This window comes from Enhydra lutris, unplaced genomic scaffold (genome assembly GCF_002288905.1).
Source record: "Enhydra lutris kenyoni isolate GAN:26980312 unplaced genomic scaffold, ASM228890v2 scaffoldscaffold48, whole genome shotgun sequence".
In the NCBI taxonomy this organism is placed as follows: Eukaryota; Metazoa; Chordata; class Mammalia; order Carnivora; family Mustelidae; genus Enhydra; species Enhydra lutris.
In genome coordinates, this window is record NW_019154132.1 from 8,461,466 (window position 1) to 8,486,235 (window position 24,770).

The window sequence follows — 24,770 nt, forward strand, 5'->3', positions numbered from 1 at the left end:
CTGCTGAGCAGAAAGCCCCACCCTGGGATCAGGACCTGAGACAAAGTCTGAAGCTTAACTGACTGAGCCACCCAGACGCCCAAGATTTTTATAAATTTAAACAATTACATTAAAAAAGGACACCAAGCCAGGGGGATTGCACAAGCAACATGTTTTTTAATTTCTTGAGGACACATTGTATCGATTAGTTTTGAAAATGTACTAAAGGATACAAAAAATAGAAAACATCTCTATTTGTGTTACAAATGGCAAAAATCTTATTACCTAACAAGAATTGCTCAAAAAAAAAATACAGGCCAAACTTAGTTATGCATAAAGATAAAAATGCTAGAAAAAATATAAGTAAATACATTTTAGTATGTACAGTTAACAGTAACATGTTACAATTAAGGATTTAGTCCTGGAAATCAAGAGTGGATAAAAAGTTGGCAATCTGTATAATTCATCCCATCAAGTAGGTAAAATGTCAAAAACTGTTCACAAAAACTCCTAATAAATTATACAGATTTTTCCTTAAGTATGCCCCAAACCACTAAGAGCCACCATCATAGTTAATGGCTTTCTGTATTAGTCAGGAACAATAAAATGATGCTCATGTTCAAAAATATTCTTTTATCATAAAAAGAAATGAATATGATTATCAAAAGGAAGGAAACAAAATTATCATTTACCAATGATATTTTACCAATGATAAAATTTCTATAGACTCTTGAGCCAGTACAGTATATTTGTTATGCAGAAATATACAAACATATATTAGAAATCATTATTTTGAAAACACGATAAAAATCTAAAATTCAACACCAAATACAAATTAGGTGTTAGCCTAACAAATTTATGTAGAACCTGTATGAGAAAACATTTTAAACTTTACTGAAGGTGTTGAAAGAAGACTCTTAGAGGTAGAAATATTCCATGTTGTTCATAGGAAAGACCTAGCATTGTAAAGATTATACTTTTTTTCCAAATTAGCCTGTAAATATCCTATATTTTAGTCAAGTTTTAATGGGATTTTTAAAAAACTTGACATTTTAAAAAAATATTTTATTCATTTATTTGACAGAGAGCACAAGTAGGCAGAATGGGAGACAGAGGGGGAGGGAGAAACAGGTTCTGTGCTGAGCAGAGAGCCCGACCTGGGGCTTGATCCCAGGACCCTGGGATCATGGCTTGAGCTGAAGGCAGATACCTAACTTACTAAGCCACCCAGGCACCCCTCACTTAAAATTTTTTATAAACACCTATCTTTTCAGTAAAATATGTTCTTCTTGGCAAGGAGTTTTGTTCTCTGACAATGTTATTTTTAAAGTCACAGGAAGAACAAAGAAACAAGAATAGCAAAGAAAATTGTGATTAAAAGGGTTTCTAAGGCAATCTTTGACTTACTAGAAATTAAACATATTAGGCTTCTAATAATTTAAACAGTAAAACTGTGCAGAAATATATAGATGTGTAAGATAGAGAAGAAATGCACACAGAAATCTAAATATGGCAAATGATTTACCTTGTGATAGAAATTGATTTTTGTGGTTACTGAAGAACAGATATTTCTATGACACCAGCTAGTCTGCCATGACTCTGCCTCATAGGTAGCTCTCCTCACCCATACATGGCATCACTCTCACGGTCTTCTCCAGTCTTCCAGGGTGCAGAAAGTGCCCAAGTTAGCTCAGTGTCCACATGTGCAATTTATGAGAAATTGATTTCTCAATGCCATCACCTAGTGTTTCTGGCTGTCCTACTCAGTAACTTGTAGATTCCCCTCATCACTGGAGTTCACTGTCTGTGCAGGTCCTCTGGCTACTCACTCCCCAACTGAACAGTAACTACCTGAAACATTCTTCTCCTGTTTCCTATTTTGCCACCTTCCTGTCCTGATTCCCAGAAGCCAACGTTCCCTTTTCCTTCAGTGAGAAAATGGAACACCTCCATTTCTTCAAATTTCTACCAGTGTAACTACAATCTTAATTACATCCCCACTTGTTATTTCCAGCTACTCTCTTTTCCCAGTGGAAAAAGGGGGATTTTAATTTTTAAAATTTTTTTTCTGCCAAGGCTAATATCACTGCTACTTCTCAGTGTACCTTTTCTCACCTCTTTAGGGACTTGCCTAGATTTGTTCCATTTCTTGCTCTTTCTTCACTGATATTTTAGTTCTTAGGTCTCCATCTTTAAAGAAAGCCTCACTCAATCCCATACTACTGCTTCCTCAGAAAGCTTCTAGAAAGCTTTTAGAAAACGTTATGTGCATTTCCAATGTACTTCAAAAATGTACACTAAGGCTGCTCTCATTTAATCCAGGGGAAACCTATTATTTGGATTCTTGGATCCAGTGTTTTAGAACCTATCCTCCATTTCTAAGTTAAGCAAATAATTGTAAATAACAGAATGGTTTAAATGAGTGCAAGTTTATTTATTTATTTTTTTCTCACAGAAGAGGAAGCCCAGAGAAAAGACGTTCATGATTATTAGTAATGTTATTTGTTTTATGTCTTTGCTTATTTTTTTTATTAATTTGATCTATTGTTTTTTGATAAGGTTTTGTTCAATGGTTTAATCTGTTGTTGCTTTATACATTAAGGTTAGGGTTAGATCTCAATTTTGTGAGGCTTAATGACTACACAAATTGGGGAACCTGAGTGGCTCAGTCGGTTAAGCATCTGACTCTTGATTTTGGCTCAGATTATGATCTCAGGATCATGACATTGAGCCCCAAGTCAGCCTCCATGCTGGGCATACAGCCTGCTTAAGATTCTCTCTCTCCCTCTGTCCACCCCTCTCTCTAAAAACAAAGCAAAACAAGACAAACAAACAAACAAACAACAACAACAAAAAACCCCTATACAGATTGGAGAAAATTCTTGAAGAAAAAGAAAAAAATATGAATACAAAATTTTATTCATTCATGCACAAAAGTATGAAGACAAAATTTTTAGGTCCCTGACAGGGATTTGGAAGGGATTTCAAGCAAGGGGCCTCAAAATTAAAGCTTTGTTAACATCAAGGTAAGTTTGTCACTGATTGAGTGACAAATTAATTGATTAAACAAATAAATTTATTATTTAAAGGAGTATGTATGCTTCATTTTCTTGATTTATTATGTTTTAGATCATAGATTGGGTACATATAAAAGGGAACTGTCATGCATCTGTTATTTTTCTTCTTTATCATCAGTCTTTGTCAAGAACTTTAGGACATTGAGTATTCATTGGTTAAAGGAAGATATAGACTTTGCTTTAATACTATTTATAGTCTGCTGGGTGAGTGGGAGAGGGAAAGACAGAGAGAGAAAGAGAGAGACTCAAACAAGTAAACCAACATTCAGTTTTGAAGTATGATAAAAACGCTATAAAGAAACTGACAAGAGATAGGTTTGGAATTAGCAACTTGGACATGGCCTTTCGGAAGGGTGTATTTAATCTGAGTTTTTGAAGAGTAAGAGGGAGCCCACAATATGAATTGTGGGTAAGATGAGTATAGGCAGAGGGAGCCATACCCTGAAATTGGAAGGCATGTGGTGTTCTTGAGAAGGTCTGTGGGGGACTAGCAGGTCTGGATATCTGTGAAGAGGACAGAAGAGTTATAGATGATGAAACAAGATGGGATCAGTAGGGAGACAAACCATTAGAGACTCTTAATCTCAGGAAACAAACTGAGGGTTGCTGGGGGTTAGGGAGAGGGTGGTTGGGTTATGGACATTGGGGAGGGTATGAGCTGTGGTGAGTGCTGTGAAGTTTGTAAGCCTGACAATTCATAAACTTGTATCCCTGGGGCAAATAATACATTATATGTTAATAAAAATAAATAATAATAATAATAATAAAAATCTACAGAGGCAAAAAAAAAAAAAAAAAAGAGTGACAGGTGATATGCTTAGAGAGGTGGGCAAAGGCCAGTTAATGGCCAGTTCAGGACCTGAGGGAGCAAGCATGTTGAATAATGGAGATTGAAATGGGGAAAAAGGAAATCTAATAAAAGAGTTCACTGAGCACAATGCAAGTTGCCTGGTGCCTAATTACCTCTGAGAAGCCATAGGAATTCTGAGGGACCCCCACCTCCAGCTTCTCATGGATCCCTTCCTGGTCAGTAAGGCACAGGCAGTATTTATCTGTTTAACAGGATACATTCAAATACCTTTAGTTTAAAAGGGTTCACAATCAAATATGATATATTTATATCCTAGGTAACTGCCCTCGGAGGAGTTTACTATTACAGTGTCATCAGTATCTCCTACCATGGACTCTCCTTCCCAAAAAACACCTTTGCATATTGCAATATTGCATGGCCATGCTTTCCTCTCTCTATGAGTGTAAATAGTGGGTTATATAGTGGAATATATAATTGCATACTTGATGGGCATGTCATATTTATATATATGATGGGATTATTAGTTTTTGTGTGCAAATGTCTTGAGAAGCATTGAGAGTAAATGGTGGGCAGCCTCCTGAGTGTGTGCTATTGCCAAGTCTTGGAGAGTGAGGTTTATATATTTCTGGAAGCAAGACAAAAAGAGAAAGAAGGATGGAAAGAGTATGAAGGGAAGCCAATAAAATGGGAAGAATAGAAGTTGTAAGGTCATTGAAGTTCCAAGGTAGTGGGTAGCCAACAAGCATTTGAAAGTTGAAGCAAACAATGGCATTTTTAAATGTCAATGTGCCCATAGATTACTTGGAGAATTTTGTTAAAGTGAAGATTGGTCTGGAGTAGTTTGCATTTCTTTTTTTTTTTTTCTCTCTTTTTTTCTTTTTTTCAAGTTTTAACTTAAGTTCCTGTTAAGTAACTACAGTGTAGTATTATTTTCAGGTGTACAATATAGTGACTCAATACTTCCATGAAAACCTTGTGCCCTTCACAACAAGGGCACTTCCTAGTCCCCATCACCTCTTTCACCCATCCACCCCCAATCTGGTAATCATCAATTTGTTCTCTATAGCTAAGGGTCTGTTTCTTGGTTTGCCTCTAGCTCTCTCTTTCTCCTCCTCATGCCTGTTTGTTTTGTTTCTTGAATTCCACAAATGAGTGAAATCATATGGAATTTGTCTTTCTCGGACTTATTTCATTTATTTCACTTAGCATAATACCCTCTAGCCCTATCCACATCATTGCAGTGGCAATATTTCATCTTTTTATGGCTGGGTAATATTCCATTGTATATATAGATATACCACATCTTCTTCATCCATTTATCCGTTGATGGACACTAGGGCTGTTTCCATAATTTGGCTATTGTAAATAATGCTGCTATGAACACTAGGGTGCATGTATCCCTTCAAATTAGTATTTTTGTATTCTTTAGGTTAATGTGTAGTAATGCAAATGATGGATCATAGAGTATTTCTGTTTATGACTTTTTGAGGAAACTCCATACTGTTTTCCAGAGTGACTATACAAGTTTGCATTCCCACCAACAGTGCGAGAGGGTTCCGCTTTCTCCGCCTCCTCACCAACGACTGTTTCTTGTGTTGTTGATTTTAGCCATTCTGACAGATGTGACGTGGTATCTCATTGTAGTTTTGATTTGTATTTCCCTGGTCATAGTGATGTTGAGCATCGTTTCATGTGTCTGTTGGCCATGTGTATGTCATCTTTGGAAAAATGTTCTTGTCTTCTGCCCCTTTTTAGTTAGGTTATTCTTTTTTTTGGTTGTTAAGTTTTATAAGTTCTTTCTATATTTTGGATACTAACCCTATAACAGATATGTCATTTGCAAATATCTTCTTCCATTCTGTAGGCTGCCTTTTAGTTTCATTGTTTGTTTCCTTCACTGTGCAGAAGCTTTTCATTTTGATGAAGTTCCAGTAGTTTATTTTGCTTTTGTTTCCCTTGCCTTAGGAGACATATCTAGAAAGAAGTTGCTATGGTTAATGTCAGAGGTTACTTCCTGTGTTCCCCTTTAGGATTGTAATGGTTTCCTGTTTCACATTTAGGTCTTAAATCCATTTTGAATTTATTTTTGTGTATGGTATAAGAAGAAAATAATCCAGTTTCATTCCTTTGCCTGTTGCTGTGCAGTTTTCCCTGCATTTGAAAAAAAAAAAAATTATTTGTCAGAGAGAGAGAGAGAGAGAGTGAGAGTGAGCAGAGTTCAGTAGGCAGAGGGAGAAGCAGACTCCTTCTTAAGCAAGGAGCCTGATGTGGGGCTCAATCCCAGGATCCTAGGATCATGACCTGAAGGCACATGCTTAACAGACTGAGCCACCCAGGCATCCCTTTCCTTGCATTTTTAACACATCCTTAATGTTGTTGGTCTATGGACCATATTCTGAGCCTAGTAAGGAACGGTTCAAAGTTATTTCCCTTCCTATCCTGAGGATTTTGAACTTGGAAGCCTCATTCCGTGTGTTAGCCAGTTTCTTAAAGTAAATCTCTCCCTCCCTCTCTCTCTCATTGGTTCTATTTCTCTGGAGATCCCAGATCTATTTTGTTCCCCAAATGCATGGCTAGAAGCAAAGTTCTCCAAAGATGAGGGAGTGACATGATGGAAGGAGTTTGGATCCCGCAGTCACTACTGAAGGCAAACTGCCCAGTATCTTGCGACCTATATCCAGCTTTGAGCTAGAAATAAAATTTTTGCTGTTTTTGTTAAATCACTGGTGAAAAGAAAGTCAAGTTACGTTCTTCTAGTATTATACAATTCTAGTTTTTTAAAAATCTTGATTCAATTTTTAATATGTTCAGTGGTGAAATCCAGATGTCCTAGCTTATTCAAAGTTAAAGCTCTTCCCCCTGTTTTTTTGGTGACCTCATGGGCCTAAAGAAATATAAACTGACTGCCTCTTTCTTCTGTGCCTTTTTTGTGAGAGACCCTCCTTCATTCCCTGCATCACTAGAAAGCTCTACTCTGCAATTCCTCTGACTGAGTATCTATTTCTCCATTATTCTCCGTGAATTTCTGCACAAAGTCACCTTCTCATCTAGTGACCACTGAGGTTAGCTACCTTTTTTTTTCCTAGGTGTTTTGGGGAAATTGATAAGTCTCCATTTTACTAGTGGTGTCAGCCTCTAGGTTCTTCTCATTATGGTCTCTCCCCTCCAGGAGCATTTATGTAGGCAAGATGTAAGACGTGCCCAGGCTGGCTCTGTTTCTTGAGTGGACCTCATCTAGTCCATGGGAAAAAACTTCATGCATTCTTCATCCAGAAGTATCCTGGGAGACCAGGCTATACCCAATGGAACATTTCCTTTGTTCACCATCAGGGTAGATAACCAGTCACTGGGTCTCACTCTTTAGATTTCTCTAGCTTAAATCAGACACCAGCCCACTGTGCCCCCTAATCTCCAAATGATCTCAATGATGGATGGGCCTCTTTTGTGGTTGGGGATGAGGACCCACACACCTAATCTGTTCCCGTTGGGCAAAGACACAGCACAGTTCTTGCCAAGAGGACCACTGTCTCAGTTCAAATTTAACCCAGCTACTCAAAGTGAATGTTTTAGACTTTTATGTCTAGCTCTCCCACTACCACTCTGCAAGTTCTGCACAGAGGACCTACTAATGCATTTTGGAATGTGGAAGTGGTTGGCACAGGCTTCTGGATATAGTCAGGGAGCCTGTGCCTTGCAGATGGCCAGAGCACCCTTCACCTCCCAGTCACTGTGGACTAAAACAGTGAGGATGATGATGATTTTTTTCATGACTTTTCTAAACTTGTACAATTAAGGAAAACAAAAAGTTACTTATTTTTTAATTACATAAAATCCTCTTTTGATCTAGCTGGCAACTTATTTTGTCTTGGGTCCTCAGAGACACTGAGAAATTCCTTGTTGTTACCAGTATTTTAAAAACTTGAGTGTTTAAAAAAAAAAAAACTTGAGTGTTTAAATTTACAAAATGTGATGAAGATAACTTGGATATATTTAATTCCTTATTATTATTCCTTGAATACCTGTGCAAGTTCATCTTTGTTGGTTTTTAATAATTCATTTTCTCATTCTGACTGAGAGCTTTTTCATTTAATTTTTAGAAAGTAAATATGAGGCAGAGGAATTAGAATTTCAGCTATTGTTTACATATATTCTCAAACTGGTAAGTTCAGTTTCTTTAGTTCCTTTATATTTCTCATCAATATTTCAAAGCATGTATGTCCACAAATATTCATTTTAATGTAATTTTTTATTCTAGGGTTTATTCCTTTGAATGAAATATGGAGTGATATTTTTCTGTAAATCTGGGTATTATACATATAGATTTATAATTATATAAATTAGTCAAAACCTTTTCGTGACAGTTTATTTTCTCTTTAAATTTTCAGTTATATAATTTTTGGGTGTCCAAAATTAAAGGAACTACAGGGAAATTTAAATTATTTAAATTATCCCAATTAAGGAAAAAATTTTTGAATTTTTACATCTGACGATTTAATCTTGTAGTTGCCCTTCATAACACTTGTAAGGCTTAAAAAGATCATGAAGAGAAATTGCATTTCGTTCTAGAAACTGTGGTAGAAATCTCTGGAGTTTATCTTTATAATTTCTCATTCTTCCCTGTAAGAACCACCAATGCTCATTCCACTATCTATGAATAATTTTCGTTGACAATCAAAATATATTAACCCCAAGTGACCTCAAAGCACTGAAACCCATCGTTTCTGTTCTAAAGGCTGTTTGGCAAACGCACTTAAATCACTTAGCCATCACACGAATTCTTACAAATGAAAAGCTCTACGGGTTCATCTATAAAATAACTCCTAGATATTTTAATCTATGATTTCTGAATTAAATTGTATTTTATCTTAGTGATAGAGAGTTGGGTAAATTTTCATTGCATAAGACCCGTTTTTAGAGCTGATTGTGAAGACAATACTGCTCAGATTGCGCAGTAAAAATTAAACCTCCCTCCACCTTTGGCCAGAAGAGGGAAGTAGCTGACTGTATCTGAAACATCCTTGCAGTGATTCTGTCCAACTTTTTAACTTAAAATTAATTATCACTCAACAATATGATAGTTAAAATAATGTATACCATTCAATGATATAATAGTTAATATAAGGTATATCTTTCAAATGTCACTTTGTGAAAGTACGGTGTAATGTATTTTTTATTTTCCATTAACTTACTCCTTGAAGTGATTGGTTTCTCATAGACTCTGTGTGTTTTGAAATTTAAAGAATATTTGACAACTCCTGATGAAGCTGTGCTTTAGGTCAAAATGTTACCAAAGGATTTGAAAAACAATGACAAAATCATGCCCACCTTATTGTTTAGGGTGTAAACTTACGCTTCTGATATAAGATTGTTATTCTTAGTTGTTCTACACAGTTGAATGAAAGCCTATGGCAACATAGGATATTATATTGTTACCTCAAATATTGTCTATATTAATATGTTTTTATGTCTTCTGATTTTTACCTCAAATATTGCTTATATTACTATAAATTTTTACCTCTTCTAAGTCGTAAGGAATCACTCCTTTAAACTGCCACTTTTACTGTTCTGTTCTGTTTACATCCGGTAATATATTTGGTAATGCCTAAAATTCATCTCAACTGTTTCCCTGACTGGGGCGCCTGGATGGCTCAGTGGGTTGAGTGTCTGCCTTCAGCTCAGGTCATGATCCCAGAGTCCTGGAATTGAGCCCCGCATTGAGCCCCACATGGAGCCCTGCATCAGGCTTTCTGCTCAGTGGGAAGCCTGCTTCTCCCTCTCCCACTCCCCCTGCTTGTGTTCCCTCTCTCACTGTGTCTTTCTCTGTCAAATAAATAAAAAACAAAACAAAACAAAAAAAAACCAAATACTGTTTCCCTGACTTAGTTTGTATTCTAAAGGTCAGTTGGGAAAATTTTCTGGATAATTCTGGATAATTCAATAATAAAAAAAATAAGCACCTATTATTGAACAAACAGGCATTTAAGTATTTCTGTGTTGATCATTGTACACATTTCCTTTTTTTTTTTTTAGGATTTTATTTATTTATTTGACAGAGATCACAAGCAGGCAGAGTGGCAGGCAGAGAGAGAGGGGGAAGCAGGCTCCCCGCTGAGCAGAGAGCCCCATGTGGGGCTTGATCCCAGGACCCTGAGATCATGACCTGAGCTGAAGACAGAGGCTTAACCCACTGAGCCACCTAGGCGTCCCCACATTTCCTTTTTTATTTTAAGTTTACACTAACTGTATTTATACGTCCACACATTTCCACCATGACAAGAGAATACTAAGAATTTGGTCATCTTGCCTCATGATGTATTATATTTAGGCCTTGTAAGAACAGACTTATCAGATGACCCACTGAAAATTTGTTGCTGTTTGCCCAGTTACAAACCTAGTTTTCAGTAGGATGGTGTTGGTATTTAGTTTCCTCACTGTATTTTTTTTATCCTTGAGTATATTTAGCTTTTCTTCCTTTTTTATGATTGGATTCCCAAACTAGAAACACTTTCATGAAGATCCTAAAAGAAAAACATATACCCAAAGACAGCTCAAAATATCATTAGCTTAAAATCTATACTTTGTGTAATAGAATAGACCATTTGTGACACATCAAGATGGCCACAATTCTTTGAAATTTCTCTCATCAAGAAGTGGGGTTCTTGTGTTCCTTACAATTGAATCTAGGTAAAGCCTATATACTCCTTTGACCAGTAGTATATAGTGGAAGTGAAGTGGTATTGGTTTTCTGATCAAGAGTTTACGAGACTGGTAATTTTTGTTTCTGGTCTCCCAGAATACTTGCTCTTGGACTCCAGCCACCATGCTGTATGGAAGCCCAAGCAGCAGCACTGTGGAGGGTCCTATGTGACCAAGAATCGAGGCCTCTGGCCGACCGGATTGACAGCCAATGCCAGTGTACCAGCCACATGAGTGAGCCACCTTGAATATGTGCTCTCCAGCTTGGTCCAGCTATCCCAGCTGTCACGACAACGGGCAGGGATAAGTCATCCTTCTCGAACACTGCTCACATTACTGATTTGTGAGCAACATAAATGCTTGGTTTTACTTTAAGCCAAAAAATTTCAGGGTGGTGGGTTATACAGCAATGCATAATTTTTCATACAAAATCTTCTTTCAAAGAAGTTTATTCATAATAAATGATATAAAGTTAGAAATTTGGTCTTCTCTAAAGCTCTTCCTGTGAAGAGGAAAAGGAAGCCATGTAGGTTTACAATTACTATTTGGGGAGATAGAAACTAGTGCTAAAATTAAGTCTTATACTCTATAACCGCACTTCTGGTTTGAAGTTTGGGTTACTTCATTGCTCCCAGGCAGTGCCTGTAAATTTGGAGTCTGTACAGTGTACTTAGTATGTGATTGTTCGTGTCACCATTTGTGCATAATTTGCCTCCATATGTGGACAATAAAGTTGGAATGGATTTTAGAAAAACTCATAAAAATGTTTTTATTGTATAATGATGTTCCAAATTTTTCCCCCCAAACTTGAACTAGCATACTACAGTTAAAGCAAAGAGAAGTAAAACTTAAATAATACCACTTTTTTTTCTTTTCTGTTTGATAAGAGAAGACAACATGAGGAGACTCCCACAGACATTCCTAATTCTTCTAGAACACACATTCTCATTTTCACACTGACTTGTTTTTATAAAATATTCTCCCTAGGGACCAAAATACACATTTCTACTTAGAGCAGTATTCCTAAAACTTCAGCAACCATCAGAATCATCTGTAAGACTTGTAAAACATAGACTGTAGGGAACTAACCCCAGAGTTTCTGATTCCTTAGGTTTGAGGTAGGTCCTGAGAAGCTACATTTCTAAGTTCCCAGACAAAGTTGATGGTGTCAGCTATAATCACCATGTTATACATTAGGTCCTCAGAACTTTTTCATCTTATAACTTAATGTTTGCACCCTTTCCAACTTCTCCCTATTTCCCTCTTTCCCCCAGCTCCTGGTGACTGCTTTTCTGCTTTCTGTCTGTTTTTTCAGGGTCTTTTTATCTCAATGAATTTTAAACTGAATATGTAACCTAAAACAGAAATGGCACTTCGGAATAAAATTTCAATATCAAGAAGTGTCAAATCATACTAACCAACTTGAGTATATGAGAAATCAATTAGTTTCTGTCTAATCCAGAATTACTTGGTGAGCAATCAGGGACAGCATATCACAAAGTTACCACTCTCCCTAAAATATAATGCTTTCTTCAGAAAAACCACCTTTAAGTCCCCGTTTGATGGAGACAATTGTTTATAAATTAACAGGAATTCAAAACAGAAGCATGGCTACAACATGAACAAATAATGCAAAAATGGATGAAACTAAAAAATAGGCACCTGGAATTAACATTAGTCTTTTTATTTATTTATTTTTATTTTTTTAAAGATTTTATTATTTATTTGACGGAGAGAGACAGCAAGAGAGGAAATGCAAGCAGGGGGAGTGGGAGAGGGAGAAGCAGGCTTCCCACTGAGCAGGGAGCCCGATGCAGGGCTCCAACCCAGGACCCTGGGATCATGACCTAAGCAGAAGGCAGACGCTTAATGACTGAGCCACCCAGGTGCCCCCCATTAGTCTTTTTATTATGTATCAATTATGTATCATATTAGAAAATCCAAAAACTATATACATATATATATAATTTATATCTCAAATATTTTGAATAAGTCGAGCATCTCAATTTTGAAGTAATTTTTAAAGTAAATTCAGGAAGTTGGAATGTGGTTGAGAAATGATAAAATAGACCCCTATTTCAAACAATATAAGACTTGTACTAAGCGGAAAGCAAATTGAACAAAAAAAGGAATTCAATGTGACGAAAGACAGCCTACTGCTTCAGTAGCCAAACTACTATGATTTCTATGGATTTCTATGACTTCGGTGGGAGCTGTGCAAATCTTTTACCAAAAATAGCTAAACATAGGCACAATAGCAACATATTTGTAACCTTCTTGGTTCAACAATATTCACATGTTCTTTTACGTTTAGGTGGGTGGAATATGCTTAAAGCTTTAAAATAAGGTAACACTGTTTACCCCTACAAGAAGGGCATATAGTAACACTTCAAAATCATGACAACTCTTTTTAAAATGCAATTAATTTAATTAGGGTGCCTAAAGAAAGAAATCCAGAAAAGGAGAGCAGAAACCTTTCATTGTAACGTTTTTCCACAAATTTAGACTCTAATCCAGTGGTTAAATAATGCTTGTGTCAAAATAGTGAACTGACTTTCTGCAAAGGACATCTTTGAACTGGTTTTTACTTGTGGAGCTGTTTTGTGTACTGAAGATTATCCACCTGTCAAGATGCCATCCTGAAGCCCAGATGAGTAGCTCAAGCTCATTCTACTTGCCCTCAGGACAGCTAAGCTTTGCATTTTTGATGACAATGGAATGCAGTAGCTTATGTCAGGGGTGTGTGTGTGTGTGTGTGTGTTTGTGTGTGTGTACATGTGTGTGTTGTTCTAAAGCTTCTGTTTGAGGTTCACGTTACTTAATTATAAACTAAGCATGAAGCGGGGGAACACCCTTTACAACTACCCTGCACTTCTCATTTTGAGGTCATCCATCTCACAAAAATCTGATTTTCTCTTCATTTTAGTTCTAGGAATAGTTCATATAAGAACTATTTCTAAAATGCAACAAAACAGATGCTTAAAATATTACACTAAGTTCTTTTCCTTGTCTTAAATAGAGAAATATTATATTTCTTATTTTTTATTGCATTTTGGAATTTAGGAAAACAACGGGAATCCTGAAAGTCTTCTACAGTTATCCTATTAAACAACTATAAATCTTGAGAAACTGACTTTCTGGGTCTATAATTTCACTCAGTGTGCTGGGGACAAAGCTTTGCTTCCACGAAAAGAAACTCTTGCTGATTAAGCTTGAAGTGTTTTTTTGTTTTGTTTTGTTTTGAGATAATTATCATCAGCAGTTCAACTGATACCACCGAGTAAAATGATAGAGCTTCTTGATCTCATGACCCTGAGACCAAGACCTGAGCTGAGATGAAGAGTCTGACACTTAACCAACTGAGCCACGCAGTCACCCCAAAACAATACTGCTTCTTAAGTAACCTTATTAAGTAGTATTTTTTATAATGCTTAAATAGTTAAGCAAAACATTTGTATCAAACTTTGGATATATATAATTCAGGTGATCTGTTTCTGAGAATACAGCCAAAATACGGAGAAAATACAGTGGAATAATAATGAGAAGAGTGGTCTTAAATCTGTTATTAATGAAAAGCCCTTAAATGGCTTTGTAGAAGTTTCTACATATACAGGAAAGAATTGGACTGGATCTTTAAAATTTAATATTTAGAAATTCTATGTGTAAAAAGTGATCAGATCCACATTAGAGAGAACACTCTGATACAATTTAGGAGGTTTGAATGTCCTTTACTTGCCCTCCCTGCTCCCTGTTCTCCCTAATTTCTTTTCTTGCTTTTCTCCACTCTCTCTTCCTTTCTTCCACCTCCACCTCGTCTTCTCTTTTCTGTCTCCCCTCCCCCACTTCTCCTTCTTTCTCTAACTTCTCTTTCTAACTTCTTTTCTTACTTCTTTTCTCTTTTCTTCCTCCTTCCATCCTCCCCTTTCTTCCTTTCCTTCACTGTTTAGCGTATGGATCATGCCTTTAATAAAAGCAAATAAATTATATTAACATAGAGGATGAGGAAGTTATACTAGCAGCCTAAAAGAGGAGATGGGGAGTAGGAAAGACACAGTTCAAAGAAGTGATAAATATCTTGGGTTCAAAAACAGCAGTCTTGGTAGAGATACTTTAGTTTTTTATTTTTTATTTATTTACTTCAGAGAGAGAGAGAGAGAGAGAGAGAGCGTGCACACAGAGGGAGAAGGAGAAGCAGACTCCCTGCTGAGCAAAGCCAGAGGACAGAAGCAGGGCTCGATCCCAGGACCCCAGGATCATGGCCTCAGTCAAAGGCAGACACTTAACCAACTGAGCCACTCAGGTGTCCCTTGGTAGAGCCATTTCATGTGGCACCAACAGAAGAAGACAGGGAGATCTGAATTGTGGGATGTGGATGAATAGTGTCAGAAATGCCTTGGTGAGTGATGGAAATTGAAAATCTTGTTTAGACGTCTAGAACCGCCCGGGCCACAGTCACTCCAATAGGTACTGCACTTTAGAAACTCCTTTGCCGGGGATTCAGGTTCTCTAAAACACTCACCTCACCATGTAGAACTCCCAGAAGAGAATTAGCGTTCTACTCATGCCGTAAAATTAGTGGAGGTCAAAAGCAAACAAATCCTTGTCATATAAACAAAACTTGTCGTCTAGAGCACTTAGGGCAGGTGGGAGGCAGCACAGTACTGTAAAAAAATCACAGCCCTGATGTTGACTTTTACGGGCTATTTGGTGTATGACAAGTTTTGCCTTTTTTTTCTTTCTTTGACTCTCAATTTCCTCATGCATAACTGGAGATTATACTCATTCCCATGGAGGGATGATGGGAGGATTAAATGAAGCAAAACTGCAAAGCACGTCACACTGAGCCTGAAAACAATGGGTGCTCTCCCTTCAGGTTTTCCTTTTCTCCCCTTTTACCTCTCCCTTTCCTTGCTTCTGATTCTTTTCCTCTCCCTCTCTCCATGGAAGAAACAGAAGTTTGCAATTAAGAGCTCTTAAAATCCAAATGTTCTGTTGAGTTGTTCTTCAGTTTCTTCGGTCTTTGTGGTGGGCTGTTCCTCCTAAGGACTCCCTGCTGACCTCAGTTTCCAATGTCCTGGGCCTATGATGGATCTCCAGGGTGCTGTGGGGCATTTTTAAGATTCTCTCCTCCACCAGTTGGTTTTTAATCCCCTTGGGGACTCTTTGTAATTCCTGAAACTAAAGCTTCCCTAAGGCTATTTATTGGCAATGACGGCCTCTTCCTTTTTTTTTTTTTTTTTTTTTTAAAGCGTGGCTCTACCAGGAAGGAACAATGAGTCTTCTTCTAGGAATATAGGGACAAACCAAGATATGCTTTTTTTGCTGCTTATATTGCATGACCATTGGGTTAATGCTGAAATTATTTTTTCTGAGCATGTTGTATGATTTCATTATATGTAAAATTTACTATGAAATCTTTCATAGATTTTGCCTCTTGGTTTAATCCAGATTGACAGTTTTCATAATCTCAGTAGAGATTCTATCTGGGGCCCTGCATTCAAAGCATGTCTCAGAAATACCTGAGACGAGAGGCTCCCTTTGGATCTGGCCATTGAACCTGACCAACCGTTCCACACCATTTGGCATTCAGTTTAGTTTATGAAGGGTGATACCTGTCATTGTTTTATAGTTTAAAGAATGCAAAATAGAGATTCTGCCAAAGAAAAGAGCTACCTGAGAAAGGGTGATATCCCAAATCCATCAGGATGAAATAAAGGGACTAGAACAGGGGACTAGAGTTTTACTGTTGACGAGAGAGCAACTTCAATGTGTAGTCGTGGGAAAATGTAGTAGTAGTTCCTGCTGAACAACAACAACAACAACAAAAAAAACAGTTTAAAAGTAGAAGTTGTCCCTGGTTACATTTTATCAAAAAGCAATAAATATATCTGCCATGATATTTCCTTACAACTTTATTGAAACAGTTGCCGGGACTCTGAATAGTTTTCAAGATTCCTATGATTAGCACTTCAGCTGTCACTGGTAGACATGGGAGGACTGTGCTCTTTCCGTGGAACCCTGAGAAATCAAGACAGGGGTCAACTACCAGGACTCCATGGCTTGGCTCTTCAGAGGTCAGGATGGGCTCCCCATTACCTGCAGGCATCTGAAGGAGCCGAAGAGACAGCTCATGATGTCACGAACAGCAGCTGTGCCAGCTCCTTTAAAGACTCTGCTCTGGGCTCAGGTCATGATCCTGGGGTCCTGGGATTGAGCCCTGCGTCAGGCTCTCTGCTCTGCGGGGAGCCTGCTTCCCCCTCTCTCTCTCTGCCTGCCTCTCTGCCTGCTTGTGATCTCTGTCTGTCAAATAAATAAATAAAATCTTGAAAAAAAAAAGAAGCTTGAAACATTCCTTTTGTTCTAGAAGGTACATGAAGAAGAGTGACCTTCATGAAACACATGCCAAAGACATGTATCTGGTAGGCTGTTTGCGTGTAGAAAATGTCATCTTCAGCACGGAGCAGTACATGCATTGGTAAGAGCTATTTGGTATTATTGCCACAGCCAATATTTCAGAATCATCTGGTGATCTAACATTACTGAATGTAACTGTCACTGAAGATCCTAAATTGTTTTATTATTTTAAGCTTGTCAAGGCAGTGTAGTGAGAGGTTGAAAGTGTGGGCTTACATTTCTAAGTCTACCTCAAACCTGTGGGAAAAAACCCAAAAAACAAAAACAAAATCCCTCAATTTTGTTCTAATTATCTCTAATTAATACCATCTCTATCCAGATAACCCAGTGCTTTGCATAGTTGAGAAGCAGAGGTCTAGATTTTTGTTGTTCCTCACTAAGGTAATATCACTAAGCTAGCCATTTGTCCCATGAAATCCATCCCCAAGAAAGTGGTCAGCCCAAAGAGACAAATTTTTTTTTAATGATTTTATTTATTTATTTGACACAGAGAGAGAGAGAGAGACAATGAGAGGGAACACAAGAAGGGGGAGGGTAGAGGGAGAAACAGGCTTCCCTCTGAGCAGGGAGCGGGGCTTGATCCCAGGTCCCTGGGATCACAACCTGAGCTGAAGGCAGACGCTTAACATCTGAGACATCCAGCCACCCCCCACAAAGAGACATCTTGAGATGACTTGTTGGAGGAGATTCACCAAAAGGAGGCTTACATTTCTTGCTATTCAAAATGACAGAGATAAAATGCCTACTTGTTAATGTGGCTCTGTGTCAAGATTTATTTTGGTTTTCATCTAGTTAACTTTAGCTGAGGACTTGTAAGACTTTCAAGAATATATTCTGGGGATGCCTGGGTGGCTCAGTTGGTTGGGCAGCTGCCTTCGGCTCAGGTCATGATCCCAGAGTCCTGGGATCGAGTCCCACATTGGGCTCCTTGCTCGGCAGAGAGCCTGCTTCTCCCTCTGCCTCTGCCTGCCACTCTGCCTGTGCTCGCTCTTTCTCTGACAAATAAATAAATAAAATCTTTAAAAAAAGAGAGAGAATATATTCTGAATAATTTTCTGTAAGTATTCCCAATATTTTTTCCCAATATTTAGTTTATGAACTAAAATATAGAACTTTTTTCTTATTCTGAAGGCAATCTATGTTTACTGTAGAAAACCAGAAAAGTAGAAAAACAAGTAAAAATGACTTGTGGTTTTACTGTTAAGATATGTTCACAAACTTTAGGTGTATTCTCTTATAGCTATATGTGCATGTGTATATGTGTGTGAGTGTGTGTGTGTGTGTGTGTATACACATATGTACACTCTCAGGACCAGACTGTATGGAGCAGCTTATCGTCTGCCCTTTAAGACATGAACAGACACTTCTCCAAAGAAGACATACAAATGGACAACAGACACATGAAAAAATGTTCATCATTAGCCATGATTTGATTTGATTCAAATCAAAACCACACTGAGATACCACTTACAGCAGTTAGAATGGCCAAAATTAACAAGACAGGAAACAACGTGTGTTGGACAGGATGTGGAGAAAGGGGACCCCTCTTACACTGTTGGTGGGAATGCAAGTTGGTGCAGCCACTTTAGGAAACAGTGTGGAGATTCCTTAAGAAATTAAAAATAGAGCTTCCCTATAACCCTGCAATTGCACTACTGGGTATTTACCCCAAAGATACAGATGTAGTGAAAAGAAGGGCCACCTGTACCCCCGTGTTCATAGCAGCAATGGCCACAGTTGCCAAACTGTGGAAAGAACCAAGATGCCTTTCAACAAACAAATAGATAAAGAAGATGTCATCCATATATACAATGGAGTATTATGCCTCCATCAGAAAGGATGAATACCCAACCTTTGTATCAACATGGACAGGACTGGAAAAGATTATTCTGAATGAAATAAGTCAAGCAGAGACAGTCAGTTATCATATGGTTTCACTTACTTGTGGAGCATAAGGAATAACATGGAGTACACTGGGAGATGGAGAGGAGAAATGAATTGGGGGAAATCGGAGGGGGAGACAAACCATGAGAGTCTGTGGTCTCTGAGAGACAACCTGAGGGTTTTGGGGGAGTGGGGGGTTGGGTGAGCCTGGTGGTGGGTATTATGGTGGGCACTATTGCATGGAGCACTGGGTGTGGTGCATAAACAATGAATTTTGGAACACTAAAAAAAAAATTAAATTTAAAAAAATCTTCTGCCTTTTAAAAAACAAAACAAAACAAGCTTACCATTATATGTTAAGCATTTCTCCAATCTCAAATATTCTATAAGACATTATACTTAATGCCTACATTATTTTTTAATGCTGTCATCATGTAGCTAAACCATATTTTATTTATTTTTAGATGGCTTAAACTGTCTCCAGTCTTATAAGTAATGTTGCTATAAATGTTTGGGAATGAGCATTTTCCAGGCAATATTACCAACTTGTTTGAGAAGTTTGCATCTGTGTGCACGTCTGCCAGCAGTAGACTAGCCAGAGCCATTCTTGGTACCCCTTCAATGATTACCAGTGATTACTTTAGGGAGGCAGTCAGGATATTGGTTAAGAGCACAGAGCTCCATTCTGCCACTCAGTAGCACAGTCTTTTTAGCAACTTACTAACCTTTCTGTGCATCATTTTCTTCATCTGTAAAACTGGGGTTAAAATAATAACAAATTCCAGAGTGTTGTAAAGAGTAAATGAGAAAACAAGTGTAAATCTCTTAATATAGCAGCTGTCACCTAGTAAGCAGAAAGCTCACTTTTATTAATCTCGCAGATGATCAATACTTTGATAAGCAAAGTATATATCACCATGATTTTGATTGGCATTAGTTTAACTTTAGTGAATTTGAACATTGTTTCACAAGTTTCTTATTCTTTGTCTTTTGTATGATTAACTGTCTGGTCACATCATTTACTCAGCATGGTAGCCACGGAGATGAGCTGTTCAAGGAACCATGTCAAGCAAGAAATTGTTGCTGTGGGACCTAAGAGAGCTGTCAGTCGGTCTCTCTCAGCAGTCAGCTCCCTTAGAAATTACTTCAGCTGTGGAGGCTGCTGACCCAGGAATCATGCACCTTCCTAGGGTAGCCCACATTCATTGATGGATAGATGTGGAGTTATAAAGGAATGGACATCTTGGCTCAACCTGGGATAATTCTGAATGGCCATTCTAGCTATAGAGCCCAACCTTCCCCCCACACCATCAATGTTCCCCCCAATGTGGAGTTAGCTGTCAGGTTTATACCAAGCCTCCATTTCTCCTTCTGCCTTATCTTGCTCTACTCCCCCTCTACCCCCCAGGAATTGATTCCAAGAACAGTTTCAGTTAAGCCTCTTAAAAAACACTAAACTTTGTCTCCATGTTGCTTTCTGGAGAATCCAAACACTGACACCCATTTTCTCTTGAGGTCTGTATTTTTCTTGTTGACTTGTTATGGTTTTCTCTATATACATATACCCTGTTTATTACAAAAAATTTTCTGCTACTTTTTGGTATTTGATTTTGTTTCAGTGTGCTCTTTTGACATACAGAAGTTTTTAATGCTCAAATTATCGAGTCTATCACTTTTATTGTTTTCATGCTTTAAAAAATCCTTGTATGATTTCATTTTTAACTCTTTAAATCATTGAGAATACATGTGGGTTAAAGATGTAAGTAGAGAATGGAAAAAAATGTGCCCCAATGAATAAAATATAGAAGCACTATTTTATTAAATAAAATTTCCTTTACTGGTACAATTTTGAGTTACATTTTTAGGTTACATTTATTACTTAAAATTATTATATATCTTGTGGTTTGTTCCAAGATGATATCCATCAACTTTAGGCCAGTACCACATTACCTTGATTACCCCAGCTTTATAGCGCATTTGTTAATTTTTTAGGATAGTCTTTTCAGGGCACTTTTCTTTTTCCCCAAAACATTTTTGTCCACTTTTACACATCATTCTCCAAAATGAGACTTACAATCATTTTGTCAAGCTTCTATCCTATTTCTCCACCCCCACCAAATTTCCTGTTGGGAGTTGGAATACATTTAATGGTATTAAGCCTAAAAATGAACTGGGTTGTGGTGAATAAACTCTGTAAATTTACTAAAAATGATTGAATTGTACACTTAGAATGGGTGAGTTTTTGCATATTGAAATTATACTTCTGTAGAGCTGTTCTTAAAAAATGAATTTTCTATGCAGAAATGTTTTATCTTTAAGCCTTCTTTATATATTTTTTAAAAATTTATTAACTTACCTGAAGTGGGGAAGAGGTGGAGGGAGAGGGAGAACCTCAAGCAGACTCCTTGCTGAGCACTGAATGCTGAGCCTGACATGGGGCTGGATCCCAGGACCTCAAGATCATGACCTGAGCCAAAATCAAGAGTCGGATACTCAGCCAACTGAGACACCCAGGTGCCCCAACTTTCTTTATATTTTTAATGATGTTAGTTGTCTTCCCCTCCAACAGGTTCTACCTGTTAACCATTTTTATTTTTTTTTTAAGGTAGTCTCAAGTGAGATACTGTGATTAAGTCCAGGGGTTGTGAAATCCAAAGAGTGGAATGAACAAAGTGATATCCATATGATAGGCAGCTAAGAGGATAAAATGGTAGTAGAATCACTAGAACAGTGTTTTTTCTACAGGGGTCACAACCACCTTTGTCTTTCGGGCTGAGCAGTTCACATGGATAATTACAATATCTTGAGGGGAGAGAAGAGCGTATGGGAAAAGCTATGGACACTAAAAGCTGGGTCCCTCTTATAGAGGCATGCCAGTTTAGATTTTTGAAGAACATAGTGTTAGCCAATCAAACCCCCTCTATCATGTAAATTCAGCCCACTGGCCTCCAATTTATAGCCTTGTTTTATGGTCACCTGAAATTCTATTGAGTTGCCTGCTCTGAGAATTCATCAGCAACATGACCATAAAGGGAACAAAAATTCAGCCTAACACATGGTAACTGCTGAATTAGAGGGAGCTGGCATTTCTCCATAGGTTCCTCTAACTCAGAGGTGAGTGTTTAAGAAAAAAATACAGCCGGTGTCTGGGAGAGCTAATGTGTATGAGAGAAGTCATGGGGATTCTCTGCTAGCCCATTGGGTCTTTTTTTCTGCCTGGTTCTAGGCATGTATCATCTTGTGCTGCTGCTTGTTCTTCACCAATTTTCCTACAACATCCACTAAGGACATACTTGAAAAACTTAATTCATACTCTAATTGAAGTTAGAAAATGGTCAAGATGTTTTTAAAATTTATTTTTAATTGAAATATAATTGACACATAATGTTATATTAATTTCAGGTGTACAACATAGTGATTCAACAAATCTATACATTATTCTATACTCACCATAAGTTAACTACCATCAGTTGTCATGCAAAACTGTTATATACCATTGACTATATTCCCTATGCTGTCGCTTTTATGTCTGTGACTTCTTCCACTCTCACTCACTCATTTTGCCCATTCCCCTGCTCTGGTAATCATCAGTTTGTTCTCTGTATTTATGGGTATGCTTCTGCTTTTTTATTTGTTTGTTTGTTTTGTGGTTTTTTTTTTTTGGATTACACATATAAATGAAATCATATAGTATTTTTCTTTCTCTATCTGACTTATTTTACTTAACATAACACCTTCTAGGTCTATTCATGTTAGAAGTGGCAAGATCTCATCCTTGTTATAGCCAAGTAATATTTCATTATATATGTATGTATATATATATAATACACTTACATTATATAATTTAAAATAAATTAATAAATATATATACCACAGATGATGATCAAGATTTAAAATTCATTACTCGACTGCTTATAATTATCAAAATATATTTCTTCCTGCTAATATGTGGGTAGCAAAACTTGTGCAATGCTTAATAATGTAATCTTATATCATAGGCTTTTTGGTTAAAAATTATATATATAATTTTATAATTTATTAACTTGTGTCTAATTTAATAAAATATAAAAGGCCAATTATATTTTTACAACATAATTTCTCTATTTTTATATTTTAATTGACATGTACATCTTTTTCTTGCCCAAGGACTCTTGCCCAATGGCTCAGTGAAGGAATGAATATGAATTCATTCAAATGGATTTGTGTTGTTAGTTCTGATTAGAAGGGGCTTATATCTTAAAATGATACATAACCTCACCAAATGAAAACTTTCCTACTTAGTATATTAATTTAGTCTTTGACAAAAATCTCAGCCTTGTTTTTAAGAGAAGACATTTTGTTTGCATAATTTTTAGGATTGCCAAGTAAGTTATATTCTCTTAATGTAATAATTCTTTAATATTTTCCTAACTATGAATCTCTTTATTTTTAAGTTTTATTTGAAAATATTGTATATGTTATATAAATGGAATAGTAGTGACAGGTATCACTAAATTTTATAGATAATATTTATATTACAAAAAATTTCATACAGCTTAATATGTTATATATTGTTATATATTACAAATGTTAATATTAATATATTATTATTATATGTTATAATTATCTTTATGATTCATCTGTTGATTTAATTACTTTAATGTTAGGTATTTTTGTCTTAGTATAGGTCTCTTTCAGGGTCACAATAATTTTTAGCTTCTTTTTTATTTTATTATATGAGACATTTCATAAAATTGTTTTTTTTTCTTTTTCTAAGACTTTTAAAAAAATTAAAAAAAATTTTTTTTATAAACATATAATGTATTATTAGCCCCAGGGGTACAGGTCTGTGAATTGCCAGGTTTATACACTTCACAGCACTCACCATAGCACATACCCTCCAGATAAAATTGGTTTTAGTCAATGACACTATTAACCAAAATCTTCTCTAAATTATTTGAATATTTAAAGTATTTAAATTAAGGTAAAATTAAGTTTAAGGCTTTAAGCTTTATTTGGGAATTCACCTTCTACCAAAATTCTCCTTCCCTGATACTATTATAATTATACTTCAGTCTGTATTTTATCACAGTTTGTTTAAGAGATGAATAGTTATCAACCAATGATCTTCCGAGTTAGATTTTGTAACCATGAGAAGCTTCCAGAAGGTGAATTGCTGAGACATTTAAGAAGGTTTGACCAAAGTTACAGACAAATCGCTTACAAAGGGATACATTGACAAAGAGCCTTGTGCTCTTTCATTTAAAAGGAAGAGTACAAACCATTGTTCTAAAAACACACACATGTTTCAACATAGAGAAAAAAGAAGGCACCACCATCATCAACCATCACCACCCCACATCTCTACATTAACCACCACTTAAAAACTCAAAACATGAACTCCACAATTGAATGACATCATGAACAAGTTTCCCCATCTAAATCCTCTATTATCTACTAAAACACAAAGGTATTCCAGCCCCAGTAGTTAGTAATCTTTGCTGTCAACATCTTGATGACATTTTATTTTAATAAAGAGACGTTCTTCCAAACTACTTTGAATCTCTAAATTAGGTGTTAGCTGTAGCACAGTTATTTCTTCCTCTTCCTCAGAGTTAAGGTTTATCAAAAATAAAGAATTCTTAATCACAAAGGACTTGGCATATTTCAGAATGTAAGGAGACAGCACCATAATTAATTTTTAAAAGATATAACAAATATTCTGACAGGTTAGTTTGAATAAATGAAAGCTTTTAAGACAGAAAAATTTATTGTTTTTGAAACTACTAAATATCAATTCTGAATATTTTCCATTTACTGTAACTATTTGTCAAAATTTGATAAAGTGAACTTTGCCCTCAAGTAGTTGGTAGCAGGAGCATAAGCAAGAAGTCTGCTGTCATAGCTGATGGGAATTTAAATTAGGATGG